The sequence below is a fragment of the Medicago sativa genome, chromosome 5 (genome assembly GCF_051527215.1).
Source record: "Medicago sativa cultivar Bolivia chromosome 5, Bolivia_mono, whole genome shotgun sequence".
Classification (NCBI taxonomy): domain Eukaryota; kingdom Viridiplantae; phylum Streptophyta; class Magnoliopsida; order Fabales; family Fabaceae; genus Medicago; species Medicago sativa.
The window spans coordinates 67663487-67690836 of record NC_140753.1 but is presented as its reverse complement, the minus strand read 5'-3'; the positions used below and the strand labels follow the sequence as shown (position 1 = coordinate 67690836).

At 36.1% G+C, this 27350-nt stretch overlaps 2 long non-coding RNA genes and 1 pseudogene across 3 annotated transcripts; 2 read left to right on the top strand and 1 right to left on the bottom strand.

Moving 5' to 3' along the window:
* The first annotated feature begins 6341 nt into the window (after positions 1-6341).
* LOC146924298 (uncharacterized) lies at positions 6342-7473 on the top strand (annotated as a pseudogene). Its single transcript, XR_015010092.1, has 3 exons — positions 6342-6515; positions 6603-6701; positions 6793-7473. The product of XR_015010092.1 is annotated as an uncharacterized LOC146924298 (transcript).
* Positions 7474-7999: 526 nt separating this feature from the next.
* Positions 8000-9836, bottom strand: LOC146924297 (uncharacterized). Its single transcript, XR_015010093.1, has 2 exons — positions 9439-9836; positions 8000-8206 (listed from the first exon to the last, which is right to left on the bottom strand). It is a non-coding gene; the product is annotated as an uncharacterized LOC146924297 (long non-coding RNA).
* Positions 9837-17489: 7653 nt separating this feature from the next.
* Positions 17490-23084, top strand: LOC146924296 (uncharacterized). The gene is made up of 3 exons (XR_015010091.1): positions 17490-18120; positions 18282-19260; positions 22944-23084. It is a non-coding gene; the product is annotated as an uncharacterized LOC146924296 (long non-coding RNA).
* The last annotated feature ends 4266 nt before the right edge of the window (positions 23085-27350 follow it).

Here is a 27350-nt window from a genome sequence, read left to right as displayed (position 1 = left end):
TGAATGATAGTCAATGTCTGGTAGCCCTTTCACAAGTTGTAACTTACTAAGCTTAGAGATTAACCTCCAGTTAGCATGTCCCAACCTTCTGTGCCACATCCATTTCTTATCATTCACTGATAGTAGGCAGATCACCTTCTGATCAGCCAGTTCAGAAAAATTGATTTTATAGACATTGTCAACTCTCTTTCCCTTGAACACAATGGATTTGTCTTTCTTGTTGATTACTGTACAGTTGGGTTTTTCAAAAAGCACATCATAACCATTATCACAAAATTGACTTATGCTCAAAAGGTTATGTTCAAGACCATCTACCAACCATACATTATTAATTGAGGTAGAGGAATTACCAATAGTTCCTGTACCTATGATCCTGCCTGACTGGTTGCCTCCAAATTTCACATTTCCTCCCTCTTTCATTGTTAGGCTGAGGAACATGGACTTGTCTCCTGTCATGTGTCTTGAGCAACCGCTGTCTAGGTACCATGATCTTTGCTTTGGCACTGCTCTTAGACATACCTGCATCATTGACATTTTTAGATTTAGGTACCCATTGTTCTATGGGTCCTGGAAGGTTAGTACTTAAGGCTTTACTCTTCACTTCTTGTACCTTGTGCTGTGAGTTGGGTTGCTTCTGATTAACCATCACCTTAGGTTTTGGTACTTCAGAAGCAGCAACTGTCTTCTTCTGAAACTTAGACTTCAGAACCCCAGATTTTGGTTTCACCAGACTCTGAGGAATAGGTTCTGATCTTTTCAGGATCCTAACCTTTGAAGTTTTGGAATCAGATTTGATCATAGCCTTTGACTTAGAGTTCTTTGGCTTTGAAGTAATCTTAGCCTTAAAACTGGAAGCTTCAGGTTCTGATTGAACAACAGTTTCCAACTCAGCCCCTTCTGGTACAAAGAATGTTTTCAGACCTTCCTTGATGCATTCACAACAAGACTTTAGATTGGTTTTCTCCAGTTTCACTTCTGGAAAACCAATTCCTCTGCCATTGTTCTTGTAAATGCTATAAATCATAGAAGCCACTCTGCTTCTGTCAATGCCAGATATAATGAAGTCTTCAAGAGCAATTTCATGATTACTTAAAGGTTTTTCATTACACTTTTCTTGTAGCTTCTGACATAAGAACCTGAGCTGGTCTTCATATGTTTTACACATGAAGTCAAAGCCCCTAAGTCCCTGTTCAGAAGCTTTCAGATCCAATAGAGTTGATTTTTGCTGTTGTACCAAATCAGCATATTTTTCTTTTAAATCCTTCAACTCATTGGTTCTTACTTCAAAATGTGTAAGAAGTTCTTTAAGTGACTCAACAAGTTCATCTCTGGGAATTTTGGAATATACCTCATTTTCATCTTCTGAGTCTGAATCTGATCCAGCTTCTGAAGTTGCTGTTGCTACCAACCCAACAGCTACCTTTGCATCTTCATCAGCTTCCTCTTTATCAGATCCAGATTCACTACCCAAATCATCCCAGGTTGCCATTAAACTCTGCTTAATCTGCTTCTTGAGTTTGCTTGGTTTGAAGGTAGACCTCTTTGACTTGTCCTTTGACTTTTCTCTTTGAAGATCAGGGCATTCAGCAATGAAGTGACCTGGCTTCTTACAGTTGAAGCATCCCTTCTGATCTTCTTTCCTTGAGCTTCTGGAGTTACCCCTTCTGGAGAGAAACTTTCTGTTCTTCTTGGCCAGATATTGAAGTCTGTTTGAGAGCATGGCCATTTCTGCAGCATCTGGTTCAGAATCTGAACTTGACTGTTCTTCCTCTTCAGATTCAACCACTTTGAGAGCTTTTGATGACTTGCCTTTGGATGGAAGAGCTATTGATTTACTCTTCTTAGTAGACTCATGTTCATTAAGACTTAACTCATGAACTTTGAGAGAACTAACAAGATCTTCGACACTTAAAGTGTTTAAATCTTTAGCTTCCTCAATGGCAGTCACTTTTGGTCTCCATCTGGCAGGTAAGCTTCTGAGTATCTTGCTTACATGATCAGAAGCAACATAGCTCTTCTTTAGAATCTGTAGACCAGAAACTAAGGTTTGAAACCTTGAGTACATCTCCTCAATAGTTTCATCATCCTTCATTTTGAATAACTCATACTGATGTACAAGCAGGAGAGCCTTTGCTTCTTTGACCTTCTTGCTCCCTTCATAATTTGAACAGAGAGAAGCAAACATAGCTTTAGCAGTGGATTTGTCACTCATCTTCATGTATTCTGCTTTGGGTATGGCAGTGACAAGAGCTCCTCTGATAATATGATGCTTCTTGTAAAGTTTCCTCAGTTCTGGAGTATGTTTCTTTCTATCCACAGCAGCTCCTTCTTCATCAAGGACTAAACTACCAACGCCGTCTTCCAGAATATCCCACAATTCTTCATCTAGGCTCATGATGTAACTGTAAAAATTGGTCTTCCACCAAGAGAACTCTTCAGCATCTCCATTGAACTTTGGAATTTTTCCAACACTGGTTTTCTTACTATCACTATAATCATGTGAGACATTTTTATAGCTAGTATCACCATCAGGAGGAGGAGTAGTCATGTTTTTCTCAGATCTTTGACTGTTGCACGGTTAAGTGATACACAACAGACCAAGGCTCTAGATACCAATTGAAGGTGAGAAAAAACACAAGAAGGGGGGTTGAATTGTGTTTTTGGAAAATTCTTCGTTTCTCCTAAAAACTGAACACACTGATCAGAAGCTAAGTGAGACAGCTTCTGAAGTGATAATCAGAATCTAAATGCAGCGGAATAAATCAGAGAGAGAGAAGAAGAACGACACAAAGCAATTATACTGGTTCCTTCCACAATCCGGAAGTAGTCCAGTCCCCCTTGCACTTCCAAGGAGATTTCACTATGAGTAATATCTGATTACAAATGCTCAAGCACACAAGCAAGAGACTTCCAATGCTCAAGCACACAAGCAAGAGACTTCCTTTGCTCAAGAACACAATCAAGAGACTTCCTGCTCAAGCACAACTGCAAGAGACTTCCTAACTAAACAAAATTACACAGAAAATTGTTTAAGGTTGAACACTTGATATACAATCAGAGGTGCTCACAATACAAATCAGATACAGACTCAATGGACTTAAGAATTTCTAAGATATGACTTTGAGACACAGAAATTCTAAGTGAATGCAGAACAATTTCAGCAGAGGTTTGGTACTTGTGAAAATCTTTTTGAGTCTTTCGTTCAGCGTTCTTGCATTACCAATTCTCTAGGTCTTCACTCCTTTATATAGAGGTGTGAAAGAGACGTTGTGAAATTGCCAGCACACCAAAGAGTCGTTGTTGAAGCTTGATCTTTCACCAATGATCTTTTGCCTGATTTGGTTGTTGTCCTATGAAGAACCAATTTGAAATCCATTCCTTATCCAAAGGAACATCTATGCAGGCGAGACCGTATTCTGGAGCTGTTTTCTTGTCTTGAAGTGCAGACACAAAACAGAGTAGTGGAGAACGTGGTTGTACAATTCGTACAAAGTACAATGTCAACGCTTTCGTCCAAATTGCAAACACATGCCTTCAAACACCTTTGAAATGACCGTTGCAAACTCCACTAATCCTTTGTTTGTGTTTTCGAATCCAATAGACAGCTTTTGCATTGATGATTCTTCAATTCTTGATTCTTTGCAAATCCAGTTGATATTCAGCTTCTGGTGAAATGGCTTCTGATGAGGCAGCTTCTGATGATGCAGCTTCTGATGAGATGACTTCTGCAGCTTCTGATGATGCAGCTTCTGATGATGTGACTTCTGGACCTCTTGTCTTCAGGAGCACTATTCTTCAGGAGCAGCTTACTTCAGGAGCGCTATTTCTTCAGGAGCAGCTTGACTTCAGGAGCGCTTTTTCTTTAGGAGCAAGTTGCCTTCAGGAGCGTCCAAGCTTCAAATTTTTGTTGTTTCCATAGCTCTTTATTTGCTCATTCAGAACCAATGATGATGTAACTTTATAATTATGGTCCTGTACACTTGAACAAATATTAGCTAATCCAATTTACAATTTTTAATACCTTGTTATCATCAAAACTCTTTAAGGTTTATTGTTAAACACATTTTGTTCCAACACCCTGGACCTATCTGAAACCTTAAAAACTTAAAGGACCTATCTGAAACAAACGTGAAACTTAAAGGATCCAGAGAGGTATTTGGCCTATTTAATAATACCAACTATATTATATGTATCAAGTTATAATGCAAAAGGAATGTTGAGATTTTGGTCTTGTTCTGAGATTGAAACTTCTTTAAGAAACAAACGTTTGGTTCACAAAACAGCTCAGCTAAGAATACCGTAAAGAAATGAACTATAGTCAGGTTTATTATTTGGAATTGATCCATAGAATAAGAAAAGTTGATTACACTTAGTGTAAGATACACTATTATATAATGATCTTAACAAAGCTAACTAATCTTAAGCAACTTGCAATTAATCCTAACCAACTTGTAACTACAATAACAAACTCCAACTGACTCTAATCAAAGTGATACATCCATACGACACAAGCATTATCATGCATACAACAAATCATGACATCTATGAATGCCTTAGAATGGAAAAATTATCTCATCATTAACACTAGGAAATATGACAGGATAACAAGGGACTTGAAGTTGAAGAGAGAAGTTTCTTATTTCTGGTGTGAGGAACTCATAATAATTATAGTTCATATCAATCCAATCATCCATTGAAACGCGAATATCTCCTTCATGATAATCACAAACCCAAGCAAGCGAATCTTCAGGTGGGATTAAGGGTGTTCATAACCGAACCGATCAAGGAAAAAAACCACCAACCTATTAAAAAAAACCGCAAAAAATCGATATTTTCTGGATGTGTTTGGGCCATCTAGAGTAAGAACCGACCGGTTCGGTTCATAACTTAAGAACCGGACTGAACCAAACCACACTATGTCACATTATGTTATAATTGCATGATACTCTCTCCTCTCAAATTATATGACGTTTTGGACATTTCACACGCATTAAGAAATGCATTTAATTTTGTGTGAAAAAGAGATATTATGGATTGTTTTATAAAATTATTCTTAATAAATGATATGAGAAAGATAAATGAAAGAATTGAAAGAAGAGCGAGTAATAAATAGTCAAGAATATAATAGAAAAAAATAACATTAATGCTTCATTGATATTATAAATTTAAATGGACATATATTCTGGGACAGATTTTTATTGTAAAACGATTTATAATTTGAGACACATGGAGTACTTAACTCATGTTATTTTAAAGGGAATATTAATGATTTTTTGCTTTTAGGAGGTTTTTCTAGTGTTTCTAAGCACTACTATCGTCATAAATAAAATAAAATAGAAGTCCTCGTGAGCTTTGCTTAGTTTATATGGACAATGCATAATATATGCAAGGTCCGGGGTTTGAATGCCGACCACCATAAAAAAAAAAAATAGAAGCTAGAAATAAATGTTTATAGTTGGACGTACTTTATTGTAGTTTCACCTTATAAACAAACATAGACTTTAGACTATAAAATATAGGGGTGGTGGCGAAACGGGTCCAACCCGTCAGGTCGGTCCGTTTACCCCGTTATTTTTGACAGCCTGAGTCGAAGTTTTGAACTTGCTTTATATAGTGTGTAGGTCCATCTTAACTCTTTGAAAAAACGGGGCGGGGCGGACCAGACCTCTTAAATCTTTTTTTTTTTTTAGAATTATTTTATCATTTTGAATTTATTTTGTTTGTTGGATTTATTTTAGGATTTGTTTTATGTTGGCGACTTTTCCTTATTTCGCAATTAAGTATGATGTTGAGTTCGACAATTTGTTAATTATCTTGTTTTTACCATAAATTTATTTGATGTTTATTTTTTATATTTTTTTATGATAAAAGCAACTTAGCTTTTTGTTGTAATTAAGTTGTAAAAAAATGTATTAAAAAAAGTTGTTGATTTTTACTCTAAAAAAAAGTTTTTTGTTTGACGGACCGACCCGCCAATTCGTCTGTTCGCCACTAAACGGGATGGGATGAGATTTTAGACTTGGTCACTTAATTTGACTCGTCTCGGTTTGTCCCGTTTTGAGCTGGCTTATGCGGGCGGGCCCGTCCGCTTTGCCATCCCTAATAAAATAAATGAAGGGACATGACTCCAATTTAACCTTTCATTACTCAATAGTTGTTAATGACCAATTATCCTCGCAATTAGTTAACAAAATATTATATTCTATATTTATTATTTTATTAAGATATATTTTTTTTTTTTTTTTGCTATACAATGTATTCTATCTAATAATGTTCTTTTTGGTCCTCTTATATTTAGTGTCTCATGATCATTATATATATAATTTGTTTCTTACAGTTAGTGTCTCATGATCATTATATATATAGTTTTTTATTGTGTTCATCATATCTCACAAGATACTCTTAAGTAGTTGTCGTAATAAGGATGAAAACCAAGTTGTTTGTCTCTGTGTGCTTCTATGCACTACTTCTCATATTTCTTGTGGCAATTATGCCTTCCGAAGATAAACAATGTATATATAGGAAATAGTTTTTATATATGCACAATCGTTTTATTCTTTTATATCTAATAAGAAGTCTTTTATATTTTCAGCTGGTGAAACAAAAAAAAAAGATAAATATTGGGGTACATGGATATTTAAACTGGCTAGGCAGAGGTACAATATTGCTAGGAGGCGATAGAAACACAAACGAGTGTGGTGGTGGGAATTTTTTTATTTTGTTTATATTATATTCAGTTTAGGAAATAGAAAAATCAAATACTAACTATTGTTGTGCATACTGGTCGGGTAGGTGCTATCTAGAAGGGCAACGAAGGGGAAAGCAATGACGGATGTGGTGACAGAATAGAGGGTCATTGTGGAGAAGGGTATGTCGATGTAACATGGAATAAAGATCATAATATTAAGGGTACATGATGGCGGGCTAGCGGTGGAAAAGGGGGTGGCGGTGGAAAGGGTGGTAAAGGTGGAAAAGGTGGCGGTGGTGGATACAAAATACCCATTCCCGGTGTAGGAAAAGGAGGTGGTGGAAAGTTATAGAACATTTCGATGGTGGAAAGGAAACCAATGATGGAAAAAGGGTCGGTGGTGGAAATGTTATAAAATATTTTTACAGTAGTAGAAATGGGGGTGATAAACAAAAGGGTCCGCAAGTCCTAGCTCAACTGGCTAAATGCCGAAATTGTTAGGTCGGACGCCTTAACCGGGGTTCGAACTCCGACACCTCCACTCATGTTTGTGAGTTTATAATGGTTTTGCCATTTCGTCTACCAAAAAAAAAATGGAGGTGACAGTTAGGGACACCAGTCAAGTGTAGGGAAAGCCTCCATGGAAAACTAGACTACTATATTTGTTGTATGTATTCTTGCCTCCTCACACATATGTGTGTGTGATTTATCCATGTCGCACTATATTAATCTTGTTATAAATGTAAAATAAATAATGGACCCTGACCTCTCGAATCTTCATTCTTGGTCTTCGTAAGTCTTCACAAATCATTCTGTCAAAAAAAAAAGTCTTCACAAATCTTCGGATGTACTTGATCTGCATGATTTCTTCGTGAATTACTTCAAAAACCCCCTAAAATTGCTATGTTTTGGAAAAACTAGAATTACAAACTCAAATATAGAAAACATGACAAATGTTCTAAAATCATAGGCAATCGTTCTAATACTCCTCCTTTTTGCTGCTAAAACCTATTGAAAATGACTGAAAATGCTAAGAATAACGTAAGATGACCTGTCATCAACGCTTTATAGATTTTTTTTGTGTTTTAGTTCGTTTGATGGTCGTTGGTTCGTGTTTTTGTCATTTTTGTCGCATTGAGTTGTTGGTTAGTCGATACTTAAGTGTTGGTAGATAGATTCATAAGACAGTTTTTAAGATCCAGGTTCAGGTTTTTTTGTGCTCGTCTCTAGTTTGGTCATCGTGAACGTTCACACACTTTTTTGTTTTTGCAATTGTAAAACCCAAATTTAGGTTAAAATTTGAATGAAATATTTTGTCAATAGGAACTTTTATTCTATTTAAAAACTTTAGTGAAAAGTTTACAACTAAAAAAAACTAAATTTTACAATAAAATCTGACATCAAAATCCTAAAACTAACTCTCAACTTGATCCGATTCTGACTGAGACATGGATGGATGACGAGCTACAAATACTCCTCAGTCCTCCAATGTGCACTTATATACCTGGAAACGTCACCCTAAAAACATAGTGAGCAAAACTCAGTAACATAGAATTTAAGAAAAACAATCTAGAACGTTTCTCTTTAACTTAAAGACGAGTCTTATACTTATCATACTTTTAACCATTACAGGAATCTCAACAAAGGAATTAAAATGTAATCCTTTATAAAGTGAATTGACGTACTCAATTTCAATCTAAAATGTAATACTTTATTTAATTACATAACTCATGGGTTCCCGAACGTGAGATAATTCGAGAACTCAATAAAAAGCTGATCAGGCTACTGCAAGTTAAACTTTATTTGGCATGTATGGAGGATGGATTAACTCCTGCAAGTGACTGTCCTCGCTTGCCCTTCATGCACATGACCGCCTTGGGACAGAGCGGAGAGTCCGAATAGCTAGGAATGACCATATATTCTCACTTATAATATGTATAATATACTATATAATATATATACATAAGAAACATTCATACGCAAAGTATGTTTTTAATCCCCAATTTCAACCAATTACCTTTAATATTTCATTACATCAACTTATACAATTCAATACTTAAAAGGACAAGACAAAGCAGTCTAAATTCACATAGAATTTATATTTAGATCAACCATCACTAATTAGTATAGTATCTGTCATTGAATATCTTATAGGAAATCATAAAACATGAAAATATACATGGAATACTAAATCAGTACCAACCAGAATTTTTTGCAAAACTATCCATCAATTAAAACCATGAATGATATATAAAACGAAATCAAACATTTTTGTAGAATTTACTGGAGATAACCAATTAGCATACGAAAGCGATGCAGTTGGTCCCATATCAAAATTCCAAGTAAATAATTCAGGAAAAATCATACATTCAAACTGATCAACATAGGATTAATCCAAAATTGCAATCAATAAAAATTATAAACGGACAGTCATACAAAGTCTGAAAATTTTTCTAGATTTTATTGAAGGCAGTTAGCTAACATAAGAACATGATGCAATTGGTCCCGTCAAAATATATCGTTTCAATAAATTATGAAAAATCATGCACTGAACCTGTTTTGTGCAGAAATTTTCAGGATTCTAGTTCATCAAAAATAATTCTTTTTGTAAGCAACAAAAGTCATATCACAACAACATTCAATCAAATTAAAATCATGAATTAAAACCCTAGTTCTTTCAAAAAGCTCAATTCAATAAATCAATTACAAGCACACCCTGGAGAGGTTTTAAGGAGTTGATTCTATGTTACCTTGAAAATTTTAAACCCAAAGCTTGATTTTTCCTCTTCTTTTCCCCCAATTTGAAACCCTAGCTTCCATTCCCACAAAAACTCTTCTATTTCATCTTCAATTCTTCTTATCAATACCCACATGTTATACCATGCATGCAATAGAAATGAAGATATGGGTTATGCTAAGAGCGTTTACTTAAACAAAAACTATGGGAAATTAAAGTTTGTCTTACCTTCTTGTTCCTAGTTTCTTCTTGCCCTCCTCTCACATGTAGGCTATGGTTTCAAGCTTCTTTCTCTCCTCCTTTCTATCTCTCACGCCCTTTTTTTTGCCTCTCCCTCTTCTTCTCTATCCCTGCATCACGTTTCTCTCTTTTCTCCATTCTTCCCTTTTCTTTTCTTTTCCCGTTCCCATCTTTCCCTTCCTCTATAATTCTTTATTTATTATTTCACAAATTACTAAAATGTCATTGTATAAATCTAACAATTTCATCTGGTTTCTTTCTTGGTTTTTGGCTACTTGAGAGTTGGGCTTGGGACACTAACATTCTACTTGGAAGATTGTTGTTGACACTTTAGGTTTGGCTGAAAAACACAAGTTAAAGACGAAAATGTTCGTCGGCTGTTAACAGCCGTCGGTTAAAAATTCATTAGCAGTTAACTGCCAATGGGGTTATATCGATAAATTACTGGTGTTTTTCAGCTAAACACTATGTGTGAACATCATTCTTCTTCTACTTGGTCTAATACTCAACCACTAACTCATAATCAAAATATATATATGTATATATATATATATATATATATATATATGTTGTTTTTCGATTTAAAAATTATACCGAACGAAATTACTGGGTGAGTCACGATCAGGTCGCTTTCTTTAAGACGTTTCGCGGCACTACCCTAGTTTGTGCAAGGTAGACTATCAACCACGCCGTCTTCAGGATAAAACAGCCCAGATCACTGTTACGAGTATACACTGCACAGTATATAGTCGCTCGAGAATTACACCTCAAAATATGGTTCAATCGTTTGATCGAAGCCACTCGATACGGTACGTAACCGCTCTATTCAAAACCGAAAGGGACAGAAAGGAGTAGAAGCAGAAGAATGATTCGTTAACACAAATAGGAGGGAGAAGAGAGAAACCACACAGGAAGCATCGACTGTGAGATTTGGTGTGAATAATGAGTGGGGCGAGCTCTCCTTTTATAGGCAGAGTTCGTAACAAAAAATCGCGTGACTTGGGGATTAAGTCTGCTTAATCCTTAAGCAAACGCGTTTTACGCGTGACTTGGGGATTAAGTCTGCTTAATCCCTAAGCAAACGCGTTTTGTTTCTTAATTGGAAATATCCGGAAGTTTCTGGATCGGGTCGGATTGTAACACATCAATTTTTTACGCGTACGCTTTCGTATAATGAAAAATTAATTTAACATTTTTCAAGTGACAAAAAAATATATCAATTTTTTAACCCACGACCCAAGCCCAAGCCCGGCCCGGCCAGTTGGACGGACGGCGTCGTCGTCGCGCGCGTGATATATATATTTTGTAAGCGGGCACACCCTTGGAGGTCACCCCACCCTTATATAAACACTTACTAGTTGGGGTGACTCTCCAATGTGGGACATTTTTAAGTCACATACCCACACACTAGTTTCTCATAGTGTTTTCTTTCTTTCCAATTTTTCTCACTAGAATTAACTAGTGTTCCAACAATCCCCCACTTGACTTCAAAATGATTTCGAGAAATAACGTAAAACGTTTCCATAAGATTTGCTAATATACAAAGGTGTTGCCAACAACTTGAACCAAAAGATTTCCATAAGATTTGCTTACAGCATTGAACTCTATCTCAGACATAGAATCCACACACAAACCTTTTCATAGGTGTATTCTAAAAGCCCGTGCGTATTTATAAGGCCCTGCACGTGTATCCCGGTTTTAACGAATGCTCTAGGAATTCTGCCTCGTAATTCCATAGGACCGGCCTAAGTTCCTCATTCGTATAGGTGAGTCTATCAAGGGTACTCCTGTAGCTGTGTACCCCACTCAACATAGAGTATAGATCTCATTAAGAGTTACTATTACCTCATCCTTCTTTCGCTGCAGGATCATGCTTTCTATATTCTTTCTCTCATAGCATGTTCTACCACTTCATGACTTGTTTTTACCCATTGAACCTAAATCTTGGGATTTCCAGTCATATAGGTCGGGTTACCATCATTCAGTGGGCTATAGACATTAGTCCCATCCTACTGGATGTTTCTCGGACTTTCTCTCTATTAAGTCCTTTCGTCAAAGGATCAGCTAAGTTTTCATTCGTACGTACAAAATCAACTCTCACCGCTCCATTAGAGATACACTCTCTAATCCTGCTGTGTTTTCGCCTTATCTGTCGTCTCTTACCATTGTAATAACGATTCTTAATCTTTGCAATAGCTGCGGTACTATCGCAATGAATTAACACAGCCGGTAACGGTTTCTCCCATAAAGGGATTTCAGGTAGCAAGGATCTTAGCCAACTTGCTTTTTCACTAGCAGTAGCTAGTGCTATCATCTCAGATTCCATTGTGGACTGAGCCATAATGGTCTGCTTCTTAGACTTCCAAGAAACAGCTCCTCCAGCTATGCTAAATATATAGTCACTGGTCGCTTTGGAATCATCCGACAAGGTGTTCCAATCTGCATCATTGTACCCTTCAAGTACAGCAGGATATTTTTGATAATGCAGTCCTAATGTCATACTCCCTTTCAGGTATCTCATGACTCTCTCAATAGCATGCCAATGCTCCTTGCTTGGCCCACTTGTAAATCTGCATAAGAGTCCCATGACATAGGCAATGTCGGGTCTAGTACAATCAGTGGCATATCTGAGACTGCCAATGATGCTCGCATATTCAGTTTGTCTAACACCATCTCCAGTGTTCTTAAAAAGTTTTACACTTGGATCATAGGCTGTGCTTGCAGGTTTACAATCAATGTAGTTGTATTTCCTTAATATCTTCTCAACGTAATGAGATTGATCCAAGGAAATTCCTTTATCTGATCTAGTAATCTTGATGCCGAGAATTACATCAGCTTCTCCTAGGTCCTTCATATCAAAGTTGTTACTCAACAGTGATTTCACAGAATTTATGGTAGGAATGTTTGACCCAAATATGAGTAGGTCGTCTACATATAGACATATGATAGTGCAAATGTTTTTATCATACTTGTAGTAGATACATTTGTCACTTTCATTCACTTTGAACTCATTCGAAATCATTAAGTTGTCAAACTTTTCATGCCATTGCTTAGGGGCTTATTTTAGACCATACAGAGATTTGTCTAACTTACATACTTTGCTTTCCTAACCATGGACTACAAAACCTTCAGGTTGTTCCATATAGATTTCTTCTTCCAACTCACCATTTAAAAAAGCAGTTTTCACATCCATTTGGTGTACTATCAAGTTATAAACAACAGCCAAGGAAATTAGTACCCTTATGGATGTGATTCGAGTAACTGGTGAGTAGGTATTGAAAAAATCTATATTTTCTCTTTGTCTGAAACCTTTGGCTACAAGGCGTGCCTTGTATTTATCAACAGTTCCATCAGGTTTCAGTTTCTTTTTCAAAATCCATTTACAACCTATTGGTTTGCAGCCTGGAGGCAGTTCAGTCAAGTGCCAAGTTTCGTTAGACTGCAGAGAATCCATTTCATCATTTATGGCTTCTTGCCATAGGTCAGCATCCAAGGAAGACAGAGCTTCCTTAAGATTTGATGGATCCTCTTCTAATGTATTGACCACATATTCAGGTCCATACTCTTTAGCAGTTCTTGCTCTCTTACTTGTTCGAAGTTCTGTTACAACAGTTATGATGTTCTTATCACTATCCTTAATCACCGGAGTGTGATCAGGTGTAGTGTTCATATTTGCGCCCCCACTATTACCCCCACTATCTCTTGATAGAAAGGGAAATTTCGTTTCATAGAAATCGGCGTCATTTGATTCTATGATCACCTTAGCTTTTAGGTCATAAAACCTATATGCTTTACTGTTCATGGCATACCCAATGAATACACATTCATATGCTTTACTTGCTAGTTTGACTCTCTTGGGATTAGGAATCCTTACATAGGCTAGACAGCCCCATGTTCGAATGTAAGACAAATTTGGTTGTCTTTTCTTCAAAATTTCATAAGGAGAAATTTTGTTCTTAGTTTTAGGTACTCTATTTAGCACGTAGCTAACAGTTAATAAAATTTCCCCCCACCAATGAGGCGCTGCACCAGAATTAAGCATGATGGCAACTACTAACTCGGTAAAGGTTCTATTTTTTCTCGTCGTTCATCTTATAGTTTAGGTACCGGCTCACAACAAATTTCTTTGAGCCAGCCTCTTCAGTGTTATATTTATTCTGAAGAGCATCCCAAACATCCTTAGCTGTCTTATGAATCAGATGCATATCATATAGATGATCCGCAAGACAGTTCAATATGTAATTCTTGCACATGTAATCCTCTTCTTGCCAGAGGAGTATATCCTTTTCAGCCTGTTTCACCTTTTCATCATGTTCGGCAGTAAGCCTTTCCAACTCAGCATTTGCTGCAGATATAGAAGCATCTATAGCCACTGTTGTCTTACCGTTACTAGTCGTTTCCATAGGAACCGACATCGATGGTATCACAGGTAAGTTATCCTTCAAGACGTGGGCAACCTTTTTCGTAGTTAGAAAAAACATCATCTTTGTTTGCCAACGCTTGAAGTTACTATCGTGAAACTTAAACGGTTTGTTGAAGTCGACAGCTGTTCTAGAGACAGTAATTCCGTTGTTGGTATTCATGGTTTCAGAAACGTCTTAAAATTGTTGTTTTCGATTTAAAAATTATACCGAACGAAATTACTGGGTGAGTCACGACCAGGTCGCTTTCTTTAAGACGTTTCGCGGCACTACCCTAGTTTGTGCAAGGTAGACTATCAACCACGCCGTCTCCAGAATAAAACAGCCCAGATCACTGTTACGAGTATACACTGCACAGTATATAGTCGCTCGAGAATTACACCTCAAAATATGGTTCAATCGTTTGATCGAAGCCACTCGATACGGTACGTAACCGCTCTATTCAAAACCGAAAGGGACAGAAAGGAGTAGAAGCAGAAGAATGATTCGTTAACACAAATAGGAGGGAGAAGAGAGAAACCGCACAGGAAGCATCGACTGTGAGATTTGGTGTGAATAATGAGTGGGGCGAGCTCTCCTTTTATAGGCAGAGTTCGTAACAAAAAATCGCGTGACTTGGGGATTAAGTCTGCTTAATCCTTAAGCAAACGCGTTTTACGCGTGACTTGGGGATTAAGTCTGCTTAATCCTTAAGCAAAGGCGTTTTGTTTCTTAATTGGAAATATCTGGAAGTTTCTGGATCGGGTCGGATTGTAACACATCAATTTGTTACGCGTACGCTTTCGTATATCAAAGTTTCTGGATCGGGTCGGATTGTAACACATCAATTTGTTTCGCGTACGCTTTCGTATATCAATTTTTTAACCCACGACCCACGACCCAAGCCCAAGCCCGGCCCGGCCGGTCGGACGGCGTCGTCGTCGCGCGCGTGATATATATATTTTGTAAGCGTTCAGCCGTTCACAAAAATGGGTACCCCAAGGGCACACCCTTGGAGGTCACCCTACCCTTATATAAACACTTACTAGTTGGGGTGACTCTCCAATGTGGGACATTTTTAAGTCACATACCCACACACTAATTTCTCGTAGTGTTTTCTTTCTTTCCAATTTTTCTCACTAGAATTAACTAGTGTTCCAACAATATAATATATATATAGTTTTTTGTCAACAGTCTAAAAAAAGAGTTGGGGATGTTACACTCTCCCCACCTTTTTAAAATATTTGTCCTCAAAATTGCTCAAACTATAATCTGCACAACAATCAATTACCTTTACTTACGTCATTAACTAATACACAATGTTATATCTAGGTAGTCAATCCCGGATGGCAGCTAGGCATGGCAATGGAGCGGGGTGGGAACGGGTTTTACATTCCCCGTCCCCATACCCGATTCTTATATACTTACCCGTTACCCTACCCATACCCAACGAGGATGAGAAATTGAACCCCATCCCCGTCCCCGACGGATTCGGGTATCCCCGCCTCATCCCCATCCTCGCATTGAATAATTTTTTTACATAGAAAATAGAAGTTTTTTTTGCAACCCCTAGAGAAATATTGTAATGCATTATCCAACAATATGTTCACTTTAACATTTGTTAGACCAATTGATTTAGTTGCTCCTTTAAATATCAATAGTAGTTTTTATAACACGGCAATAACAAAGAAAATAACGAGGCATATCAACATAAAGAAGTTTTCTGCATTCGGGACGGGTTTGGGTATGGGTTCGAGGTGGGTACCTATATACCCGTTACCCGTCCCATACCCGTGTTTTGAAATCGGGGAAAACCCAAACTCATACCCAAACCCAGTCAAAACGGGGAAAACCCGTCAAATTGTGTTTAGTTCGGGTGGGTAACCACGGGTATGGGTTTTGTTGCCATACCTAATGGCAGCCATATATTTAGTTAAGCAATACATTTAGCACGTTTGATAATATAAATCTTAACGTTGCCATATTAATAATTGATATGACACACATGCAAAATGTATAATATATAAACATCAGCAGGACACAAACAATAATGAATGTGATCTTCACATACAATGTGCATAAACCAATCAGTTAGGGATCTATACTCAGAATAACAGATACTGAAACTATTATTTCACTAATAAGACAATTTACAAATAAACAACAATTGAAAAAAAAATACAACATGGCACGCAATCACAAACTTGCATAACTTCCCAATATACGAAGTTGCATCACATGAACCCACTAGCAACAATGGGAAATAAAAAAATATAAACAATGATTAGTCCACTAATCATAATTCACCTTTAAATGATAATTCTACCAATAATCTGATGTTAAATAAATTCTCAAACTTTCAACATGTACTTGTAAAGGAAGGAAAAATGATCCTGTTAAATTACTATGGTACACTCAAACTCCAATTGGAACTATACCAAGGTTGAACAAATGGGCATTTTAAATTTCTAACATGCAATTCTTAATAATCAAGATTCCTAATCACAAGGCAGATAGGTATGCTAAGTTTTTAAACAAAACAATTGATTTCAATAGTAAAGCTATATAAAATACTAGAAGGACAGAGATACACAAGTATCAAAAACTATAAAGATATAAAGCTTTATACATATTACACTCATAACTTAGAAATCACATATTATTAATTTTTACTAAGATTCTTTCAAAATCAAAGTTCCAAGGGGTAAAAGTAGGATAAAGTCTTATCATCTTTCCAACATAGAAGAAACTAAATCAATTTTCTTTTGAGTTGAAATACTTACCCAAGCAAATAGCTAATAATTCCAAGGGTGTTATAACGCAAATGCCACAATTTAATCAAAATTTTGCAAATTATATGCCCTCGTTGCCGGACAAAAGGCCGGCTTTGGCAAGGCTTTTGTTTGAAATATTTCACTGTTTTATAAGTCCTGAGACAAAGGAATGAATTAAGAAATTAGTTTGTTATTATAATAATAGTGTTATTTTTAGTCTCTTTTAGATTATTATTTTCTCCATTAATGAACAACTAAAAAGTTGTTCATTACAAAAAAAAAATGACGTAGCTAGGTATTGCACATAATTAAGGGAAATTGATAATGACGAAGCGCTCAAAGTGAGTTTTTGCATGGCTCCTTGACAAAGAATTATTTTCCTTGGTTCTCCAAGTTAATTGAATGCAATTAGAGAGAATAAGTACATTTACCTTTAACCCAAAAAAATGAAGGTTTTTTCTAGATTACCTTTGAAAAATGGTGGGTAATTTACCCGCCAACCAATGAAAATGAGCTATTTATTGGTGGGGTCAAGATAGTTCATGGATACCACTTAAAAAATATGAATGTTTATTGGTTGAGGTAAATTATCCACCATTTTTTCATTGATACCTTAGTTGTCACCAAAAATGAAACCATTGGCTTTTTTATTTCACTGAATCGTTACCAACATTAGGTTAATATTTGGTTGTTACGTTCATTTTTCAATTACAATTGAAAGCACGCAAAATGTATAATCATCTATATATAAAATAAACTACCATTTATATCTTCATCAATTTAGTCTTTTTTTTTCACTGTTATTGTTTGTGTGACTCCAACGTTCTTCTGACGATAGCAAACTAGATATTGGGTGCATGGAAGATCCATCAAAATTTGCTTTCAGATCAATAATTTTTGTCATGATAGTATAACTCTCTCTTCTTCTACTATTGCTAACAATTTAAAATTAGTTTTTTCTTAATATCCCAATAGGATTACCAAAAACATATTTTATAGAACATGTAGGAATGAATAATATGTTAATATATTCACTATGGGTTTCTTTATGTTTTACAAAAAATGAAGGTAATTCCGACCAAAAAATTCCGAGGAAACCTTGTTTCTCGCTAAAATAAAGGTTTTCCGAGAAAAAATTGAACGTGCTCCATCTTCTCTCTCAACTACGACACCATGCTCTCTCTCACCCATACCTCACAAAACCTTCATTTTTTAGCAATTGAAGTTTTGCATGTATCTTTTTCTTCTCAAATCCTTCAATAGAAGCTAAAAAGAATCAAGGTAAGTAAACATTTTCCATTTTCGTTTTTTATTTTTTGCTAAGCCACAAAACCCTTTTTCCCCCAAAATTCCATTTTTGCCTTTTAATTGAATTCCTTTTTTCCCTATTTGATTTCGTGGTAACAAGAATCGCATGTTTTGTTTGTGTTTTTGTTCTTTAGGGGAGGTTTGATCTGTGTTGTTTTGCTGGCCGAATTTTGTCCTGCTGAGATTGTATTTTTAAGCGTTTACTGTAGCAGGAGGGGTTTATGTAGTTTTGGTAGGTGCTGTTACGATGGGGGCGTGAGGATATGCTTTATTCTCCTGTGTAATTTTGAGCTCATCCCACTATCTTTGTGGAAGCTCTTTTCATATATATAATATGCTGTTAAAAAAAAATAACATGATCTCCATTGTTCATTATGTATGTTGTTACACACTTATTCCATTTTGTTCATTATCTGTGTTGTTGTTACAAACTTCTTTGATTTTGTTTCGATTATGTTCAATTTTGTGCATTATCTATGTTGTATTGTATTCAATCAAGAATAACCTCAATTTTTTTATGTTTAAACATGTTTTTATTTTACTTTGGTACACATCATGTTTTTATTTTTATGTATTGTGTAATTGACGCAAAATTTGTGATAAACTGAACAATAAGTTCCTGCAAGTGTGAAAGTAGTGAAAATTTAGTTTTTTTTTTTTTAGTGTGAAAAACTAGTAAAATTATGTTGTTTGTTGGGTTATTTGAAATTTGTTGTTTGAAATTTGAAAATAAAATTGGCGCTTTTTTGAAATTTGAAAATAATATTGGTGGTCTTTTAAATTTGAAATTCAAAAGTTTTGGCACCCATGAAAATAATTATAATTTTTTTTTTTAAAATTAAATACATTCCGAGGACAAAGTTCCTCGGAAATACTAGTCACTTTAGTGACATCCTTTTCAGATGTGTCAGTCTGCGATGCAGCTGTCAAATCACTATTTCGAGGACATTTTTCCTCGGAAACAAAAGTTCCTAGGAAATTTCCTCAGTGATTGGATTGCAACCAACTATTTTTTCAGGACATGAGTTCCTCGGAAAAAATTGGCATTCCGAGGAGATATGGACGATTACCAAGGAGTTTTGTGCCTCGAAATTTAAGAGCTTTCTTGTACAAGTATGTTTGGCCAAGCTTAATATTAATTTGTCTTCTCCTTTTAGGCAAAAGTTAAGCCAAATCACTAGAAATATTCAAAATATAAGTATCTTCTGATATAGACTTTGTCTATTGAGGAAAAGTAAAATAGCCTTACCTATCATGCACATATTTGTTTTTTTTTTATTATTATTGGATCAACAAGACATATCATATCTCATTTAATTTGATCCAAAGGGGATATATTGATCTAATGGTAAAACTTATTTGTGCATCATTTTATAAATGAAAGAATGTATGAGAATGTTCTTTTGAAAAAGTCACTGAGAGCATCTATCTTTTTCGGAGATTTTGGTGATCAAGATATATTATCTTTTTTTTACTGTACAATGTATTCTATCTAATCAAGTTCTTTTTGGTCCTCTTATATTTAGTGTCTCATGATCATTATATATATATTGTTGTGAAAGTGACTCAAAATTGGAGTTTGGAGGCCAAAATTGATGTTTGCTGAAAGTACAAATCGGTGGCCGATTTGGAAAATCGGTGGCCGATTTTGGCTGCCTTTTGGGAGGCTTTCTGTTCGGGAAAAATCGGTGGCCGATTTGGAAAATCGGTGGCCGATTTCGCGTGTTGTTATTTTTCAGAAACGTATTTTTGGGCCAGATTTGTTACAATTTTATGGGAGTTTCTTTTACTATAAATATAGGCCTTGTATCAGACTATTTTGAGAGAGATAGAGGGGGCTGAAACAAGGGTTTAGAAATCAAACTAGGGTTTGTATAGAGTTTGTCTCTTGGCAACAAACTAGGGTTTGAAGGTTGATTCACCTTGGGAAACACTATTAGGATTGAGTCTCTTGGTTACGGGAAGAGGCTGGGATTTGGGTAGAATTAGGCGGGAGACTTATTCTTGTAACCCATTGAAATCTCTTTTGTAACGTTACTCATCATATAGTGGAACGGAGGGCTGCTCTCTCCCCCAGACTAGGTCAATTTGGACCGAACTGGGTAAACAGATTCTTTTGTGTTCTCTCTGCTTTTCTCTCGCTGTTTTTCTACTTTTGCTTGTTTAATTGTAATTCACTTTGATATTGGTTGCTTAATTATCCCTTGCTCCACACATCAAGTTTGTTATTGGTGTGTTTTCTCATCGAATCCGCAACAATTGGCGCCCACCGTGGGGCAAAGGTCAAAGGATAATCAAGTACCATGGGTTCGAAGTGGGATATTGAGAAGTTTACCGGAGATAACGATTTTGGGTTATGGAAGGTAAAGATGGAAGCGGTGTTGATACAGCAAAAGTGTGAGAAAGCTTTGAAGGGTGAAGGTTCGTTACCGGTCACCATGACACGAGCGGAGAAGACCGAGATGGTGGACAAGGCCAGGAGTGCCATTGTCTTGTGCCTCGGAGATAAAGTTTTGAGAGAAGTAGCAAAGGAACCAACCGCGGCATCGATGTGGGCAAAGTTGGAATCTTTGTATATGACAAAGTCTTTGGCTCATCGGCAATTCCTAAAGCAACAACTCTACTCATTCAAGATGGTGGAGTCAAAGGCCATCATGGAGCAACTTACGGAGTTCAACAAAATCCTTGATGACTTGGAGAATATTGAGGTGAATCTTGAGGATGAAGATAAAGCTATACTCTTGTTGTGTGCTCTACTTAGATCTTTTGAATCGTTTAAAGATACCATGCTCTATGGAAAAGAAGGCACTGTTACCTTGGAAGAAGTTCAAGCGGCTTTGAGAACCAAGGAGTTGACTAAGTCGAAGGACTTGAGAGTTGATGAAAACGGGGAAGGCCTAAGTGTTTCAAGAGGGAATGGTGGAGGTAGAGGTAACCGAGGAAAGAGTAGTAACAAGACAAAGTTTAAATGCTTTAAGTGTAACAAGATGGGTCACTTCAAGAAGGATTGTCTGGAGATTAATGGTAATTCCGTACAAATTGTCTCTGAGGGTTATGAGGATGCAGGTGCTTTGATGGTGTGCTGTTTGGAGGATGAAGGTGATGTTTCTCACCTTGGGGGTGATGCCTGGTAGAGCGGTGATCGTCTGGAGAGACGTTAAACACTCAACATCAGCCTGGAGAGGCGGTGGTAAGAATACTCATGATCTACCGGTTGAGGTGGAGGTTCAAGGAAGACATAGTGGGATGTACTCATTTGCTAGTTGAGAGGTTGGAAGCTCAGCTTTAGGTGGAGTTGAACACACCGGGAGTGGTACGACTATGGAGGACCTTGGGTGCTATGCTCTAGTGGTGAGCAAGGGTTTTCTTCATGAAGACGGAAGGCATTCCGGAGGTTGAAGAATGTATAGCACGGCTTGTGGAATTACCCTAAAAGTCCAAGGGTGATTGGATGCAAGGTGATCTTCAAGGAAGCGGGAGATGTCTCGTATTGAAGAGGTATGGTGTAGTCTTGTAGAACTACCTGAAATTCCTAGTGTAGTTTGGATACAAGGATCTTCGAGAAGGCGGAAGACATTCCGATGGCTGAAGAGGTTAAGGTGTGTACTTGTGGAACTACCTGAAATTCCTTGAGTAGTTTGGACACAAGGATCTTCAAAGGGGCGGAAGGCATTCCGATGATTGAAGAGATTAAGGTGTAAACTTGTGGAGCTACTTGGTGTAGTGGGAAGCAAGGGAAAGAGCAGCAAGGTGTTGATGTTAAATGGGCATCATCACTAATTTGGAGTCAAGGTGGAGATTGTTGTGAAAGTGACTCAAAATTGGAGTTTGGAGGCCAAAATTGATGTTTGCTGAAAGTACAAATCGGTGGCCGATTTGGAAAATCGGTGGCCGATTTGGAAAATCGGTGGCCGATTTTGGCTGCCTTTTGGGAGGCTTTCTGTTCGGGAAAAATCGGTGGCCGATTTGGAAAATCGGTGGCCGATTTCGCGTGCTGTTATTTTTCAGAAACGTATTTTTGGGCCAGATTTGTTACAATTTTATGGGAGTTTCTTTTACTATAAATATAGGCCTTGTATCAGACTATTTTGAGAGAGATAGAGGGGGCTGAAACAAGGGTTTAGAAATCAAACTAGGGTTTGTATAGAGTTTGTCTCTTGGCAACAAACTAGGGTTTGAAGGTTGATTCACCTTGGGAAACACTATTAGGATTGAGTCTCTTGGTTACGGGAAGAGGCTGGGATTTGGGTAGAATTAGGCGGGAGACTTATTCTTGTAACCCATTGAAATCTCTTTTGTAACGTTACTCATCATATAGTGGAACGGAGGGCTGCTCTCTCCCCCAGACTAGGTCAATTTGGACCGAACTGGGTAAACAGATTCTTTTGTGTTCTCTCTGCTTTTCTCTCGCTGTTTTTCTACTTTTGCTTGTTTAATTGTAATTCACTTTGATATTGGTTGCTTAATTATCCCTTGCTCCACACATCAAGTTTGTTATTGGTGTGTTTTCTCATCGAATCCGCAACATATATATATATATATATATATATATATATATATATATATATATATAGCTTTTTATTGTGTTTATATCTCACAAGATACTCTTAATTTGTTGTAACAAGGATGAAAACCAAGTTGTTTATCTCTGTGTGCTTCTATGCACTACTCATCTTTATTATGGCAATTATGTCTTCCGAAGGGAAACAATGTATATATATAAAATAGTTTTCATATATGCACAATTATATTGTTTTATTCTTTTATATTTAATAAGAATTCTTTTATATTTGCAGCTGGTGAAACTAAAAAATCAAAGATAGATATTGGGGTGCATGGATATGCAAATTGGCTAAGCAGAGGTACAGTATTGAGAGGCGGCGATAGAAACACAAACGAGTGTGGTGGTGGAAATGTCATAAACTTTCTTGACAGTCAAAAAGAGGAGACAATGGAAACGTCGTACACTTTCCCGGCAGTGGAAATGTGGTAAACTTTCCTGCTGTAGGAAATAGAGGTGGCGGAGGAAACGTCGTACACTTTCCCGGCGGTAGAAAAGGGGGTGGACGTGGAAACATGGGAGGCTCTAGTGGAAATGTGGGCGGCAATGGATAGAGAAATGTGGGATGAAGTGTGGGGCAAGTCTAGTTCCATAGAGAACTAGCACAGTTACATGTAAGATGTATCTCATGTTGATAGTATTCAATGTTGTAAGAAATGTAACACAAAGCATCAACCTTTTAGTTATAGCATGAAGGAATAATATGCACCACACATAATTAAAAGTATTAGGTTACATTTTTGCTTAAAATTTCATTTTTATTTTCCCAAGTGACTGCACTAGGTTACATGTTTTTGTGAAGGACCAAACGGTACTTCACTCTTAATGTCAATTTCGAACAGGGAAAACCTTGAAATAGAGAGTAAAAAGTCATATATGCCTCATAAATTGTTTTGCAATCTGAAATCGGACATTTTTACCTTCTTCACATATGACGCAAATGCCACAATTTAATCAAAATTTTGCACTGTTTTATAAGTCCTGGGACAAAGAAATGAATGAAGAAATTAGTTTGTTATTATAATAATTTTAGTGTAGTTTTTAGTCTCTTTTAGATTATTATCTATATATAAAATAAACTACCATTTATATCTTCATCAATGTAGTTTTTTTTTTTTTTTTTGCACTGTTATTGTTTGTGTGACTCCAACGTTCTTCTGACGATATATAGCAAACTAGATATTGGGTGCATGGAAGATCCATCAAAATTTGCTTTCAAATCAATAATTTTTATCACGATACTTCCCTCAAAAAAAAAATTTTATCACGATAGAATAACTCTCTGGAAAGCTTCAAGAATTTTTCAAGAAATAGTTGACAAATTTTAATTGGATGATTTATTTGTCCACTTCCTATTTTTCAGCCACACCTCCTTGAATTGTGGCAAATAGTGCATTGTGATTGACTATTCTTTATTCTTGAAGAATTCTTGATGTTATTTTTCTAGAAATATAGCATTTTCTTCTATTATTCCTAACAATTTAAAATTAGTTTTTTTCCTTAATATCCCGATAGGGTGCACTACTCTATTAATATATCATTTAGGATTAACCAAAACATATTTTATAGGACATGTAGGAATGAATAATATGGTAGTATATTCACTATGGATTTTTTTATGTTTTACAAGTATGTTTGGCCAAGCTTAATATTAATTTGTCTTCTCCTTTTAGGCAAAAGTTAAGCCAATCACTAAAAAAAATTCAAAATATAAGTATCTTTTGTTATAGACTTTGTTTAATAGTGAAATTTATTTGTGCACCATTTTATAAATGAAAGAATGTATGAGAATTTCTTTCGGAAAAGTCACCGAAAGCAACTTTCTTTTTTAACTTTATCAGTTATTTTTTCGAAACTTCTCCCCTTCAATACTTGATATTGTCATTTAAACATTAACACCCAATTTTCTTTTTCAAGAAAATGCTACTATCACATGAATACAAATGGCAATTGGTGCTCATTAAAAGCATCATAGTGTTTCATAATATTTTACTTTTAATATTATGAGTTGAGGGTTCGACCTCAGAATTTTATGTATTTAGTGCATGTGAATTTCGTCGTTAGGCTCTTGAAACCAAAAAAGAAAGAGCTGAATTCAATTATGTGGTTAATATTAAGAGAGCTCGTTAAACAGTCAAATAAGATCTATGAACTCAGAACCATAGTCACATAATTCGCTAACTTGCTAGCGAACCGCGAATTGGTTCGTGCGAACCGGTTCGCGGTACTTTTGCGAACCGGTTCGTCTGAATTCTCTGTAGAATTCGCAGCAGACAGCGTACCAGATAAATGAAAGAGCGAACCAAGAAAAGATGTTGCAATTTCCGTCTTTCCAGTATCGAATTTCAACATGAAGACTTGAGAAAGATACTGAAGACGTAATTTCTGGTTGAATGAAAGATTCAGGAAGAAAAAACAAGGAGTTAATAAAAAACATGCATGATAGAGGAAGAAAGGAGTGTGCTGTCTCTTGATGAAGATGATTACTTTTGTTGGAGACGAAAGGTTCAGCAGCAAGAGACTTCAATTTTATTTTATTTTATTTTTGAAAGAAGAAAATCATTTATTTGGAAGTGGATTTAAGCTTACTTTTTCTCTCGATGAAGGAGAGAATGAATTTAGTATTAAAAATATTATTTACCCGATTCATAGGGAGCTGAAACAAACAATTAATATATTGTTTTGGGAAAAGCTATTAAAAATACATTAATTGTTTTGTGAAAAATCAAGGGGAATTGCTACATTTATGATTTTCAACTACCATCGTATTTGACACATCCAGCTGCAATATTCCCTTAAAAAAATATTATATTATTTGCCTCAGAAAATGTATATAATGATAATAATATTTTTTAAATTTTATATAGTTATTAATATTCTACCTTTGATAGCTTACACTATAATTGATAGTATTAGTACTACGAACCGACGCGTACCGAAGCTGCATACCCCCGTACGTACCGAATTCTTCTTATAGTGCGTACCGCGAACCCGTACCCGTACCGCGAACCGAAGAGAACCGCGAATTATGTGACTATGCTCAGAACTAAATTTGCCCATGCTAGTGTTGGTTCGTTAGGAGATAATGTAAACTCACACAAGTTAACATGTTATTGGAAGAGTATAGTCTCCAATGTACCATATTAAAGTAAACTCATTCTCACTTCGCTCTGTCTAAATAAAGCCTAAGGTTTGACCAAAAATACTAGATCTATTAGCTTGTTTGTTGGTTGCTTGTGGCTAGAGCTGTCAATTTCTTAAAAAAATGAAAAAAAAGTGGTTACATATTATATCAATTTCTTAAAAATATGGCATGGTATAGATCATATGGAATGAACAACAATTTGTTCTTCACAATGGTTATCATATTTCTAAAAAAAAAAATGAAAATTTGTTGCCATTGTCTGAAATCTTGCTTACCGCGGTTAACAAACATTCCCCAATTAACCTTTCATGGCACAATAGTTGTTGATGGCCTATTATCCTCACAATTAGCTAGCAAAATATTATACTACTATTCTATATTTTTTGTTGATCAAGATATATTATCATTTTTTTACCGTATAATGTATTCTATCTAATCAAGTTCTTTGTGGTACTCTTAGAGTTGGTGTCTTATGATCATTATATATATAGTTTTTTATTGTGTACATCACATAATTTGTTGTAACAAGAATGAAAACCAAGTTGTTTATCTCTGTGTGCTTCTATGCACTACTCATCTTTGTTATGGCAATTATAGCTTCCGAAGGGAAACAATGTATTGGGGTACATGAATATGCAAACTGGCTAGGCAGAGGTACAATATTGCAAGGCGGCGATAGAAACGAGTGTGGTGGTGGAAATGCCATAAACTTTCTTGACGGTAATAAAGAGGAGGACAATGGAAACGTCGTACACTTTCCTGTCATGGGAAATGTGGTAAACTCTCCTGCTGCTGGAAACAGAGGTGGCGGAGGACATGTCATACACTTTCCCGGCGGTGGAAAAGGGGGTGGACGTGGAAACATGGGAGGCTCCGGTGGAAATACGGGCGTCAATGGATAAAGAAATGTGGGATGAAGTGTGGGGAAAGTTTAGTTCCATACAGAACTAGCACATTTACATGTAAGATGTATTCCATGTTGATACAATATTCAATGTTGTGAGAAATGTAACACAAAGCATGAACCTTTTAGTTATATCACACATAATACATTAATATGCACCACAACTTTCTTCTTGTTGATAGTGGATATCTTAAAGATTTTACTGATTGAATAAGGAATAATAAGTTACATTTTTGCTTGAAATTTCATTTTTTTGTATTCCTTACATGTTTTGTACTGATACTTCACTCTTAATAATGTCACTTTCGAACAGGAAAAACCTTGAAATAAAGAGTAAAAAGTCAAATATTCCTCATAAATTGTTTTGCAATCTGAAATCGGACATTTTTACCTTCCTGGGTCAAAAAAAATTATTGTTTGTAGTGGGTTCGTAAACCGCATAGAAACCGTGTACTGACCCTATTGCAAAATCAAGCAAATAAACTATTGTAGGTACATACACACTATATGTTATTGTTTAATGTACTTAAAGATATAAAATGGGAAATGATATGTTTACTCAGCAAATGAGAGGGGTTATAACACTGTTAATG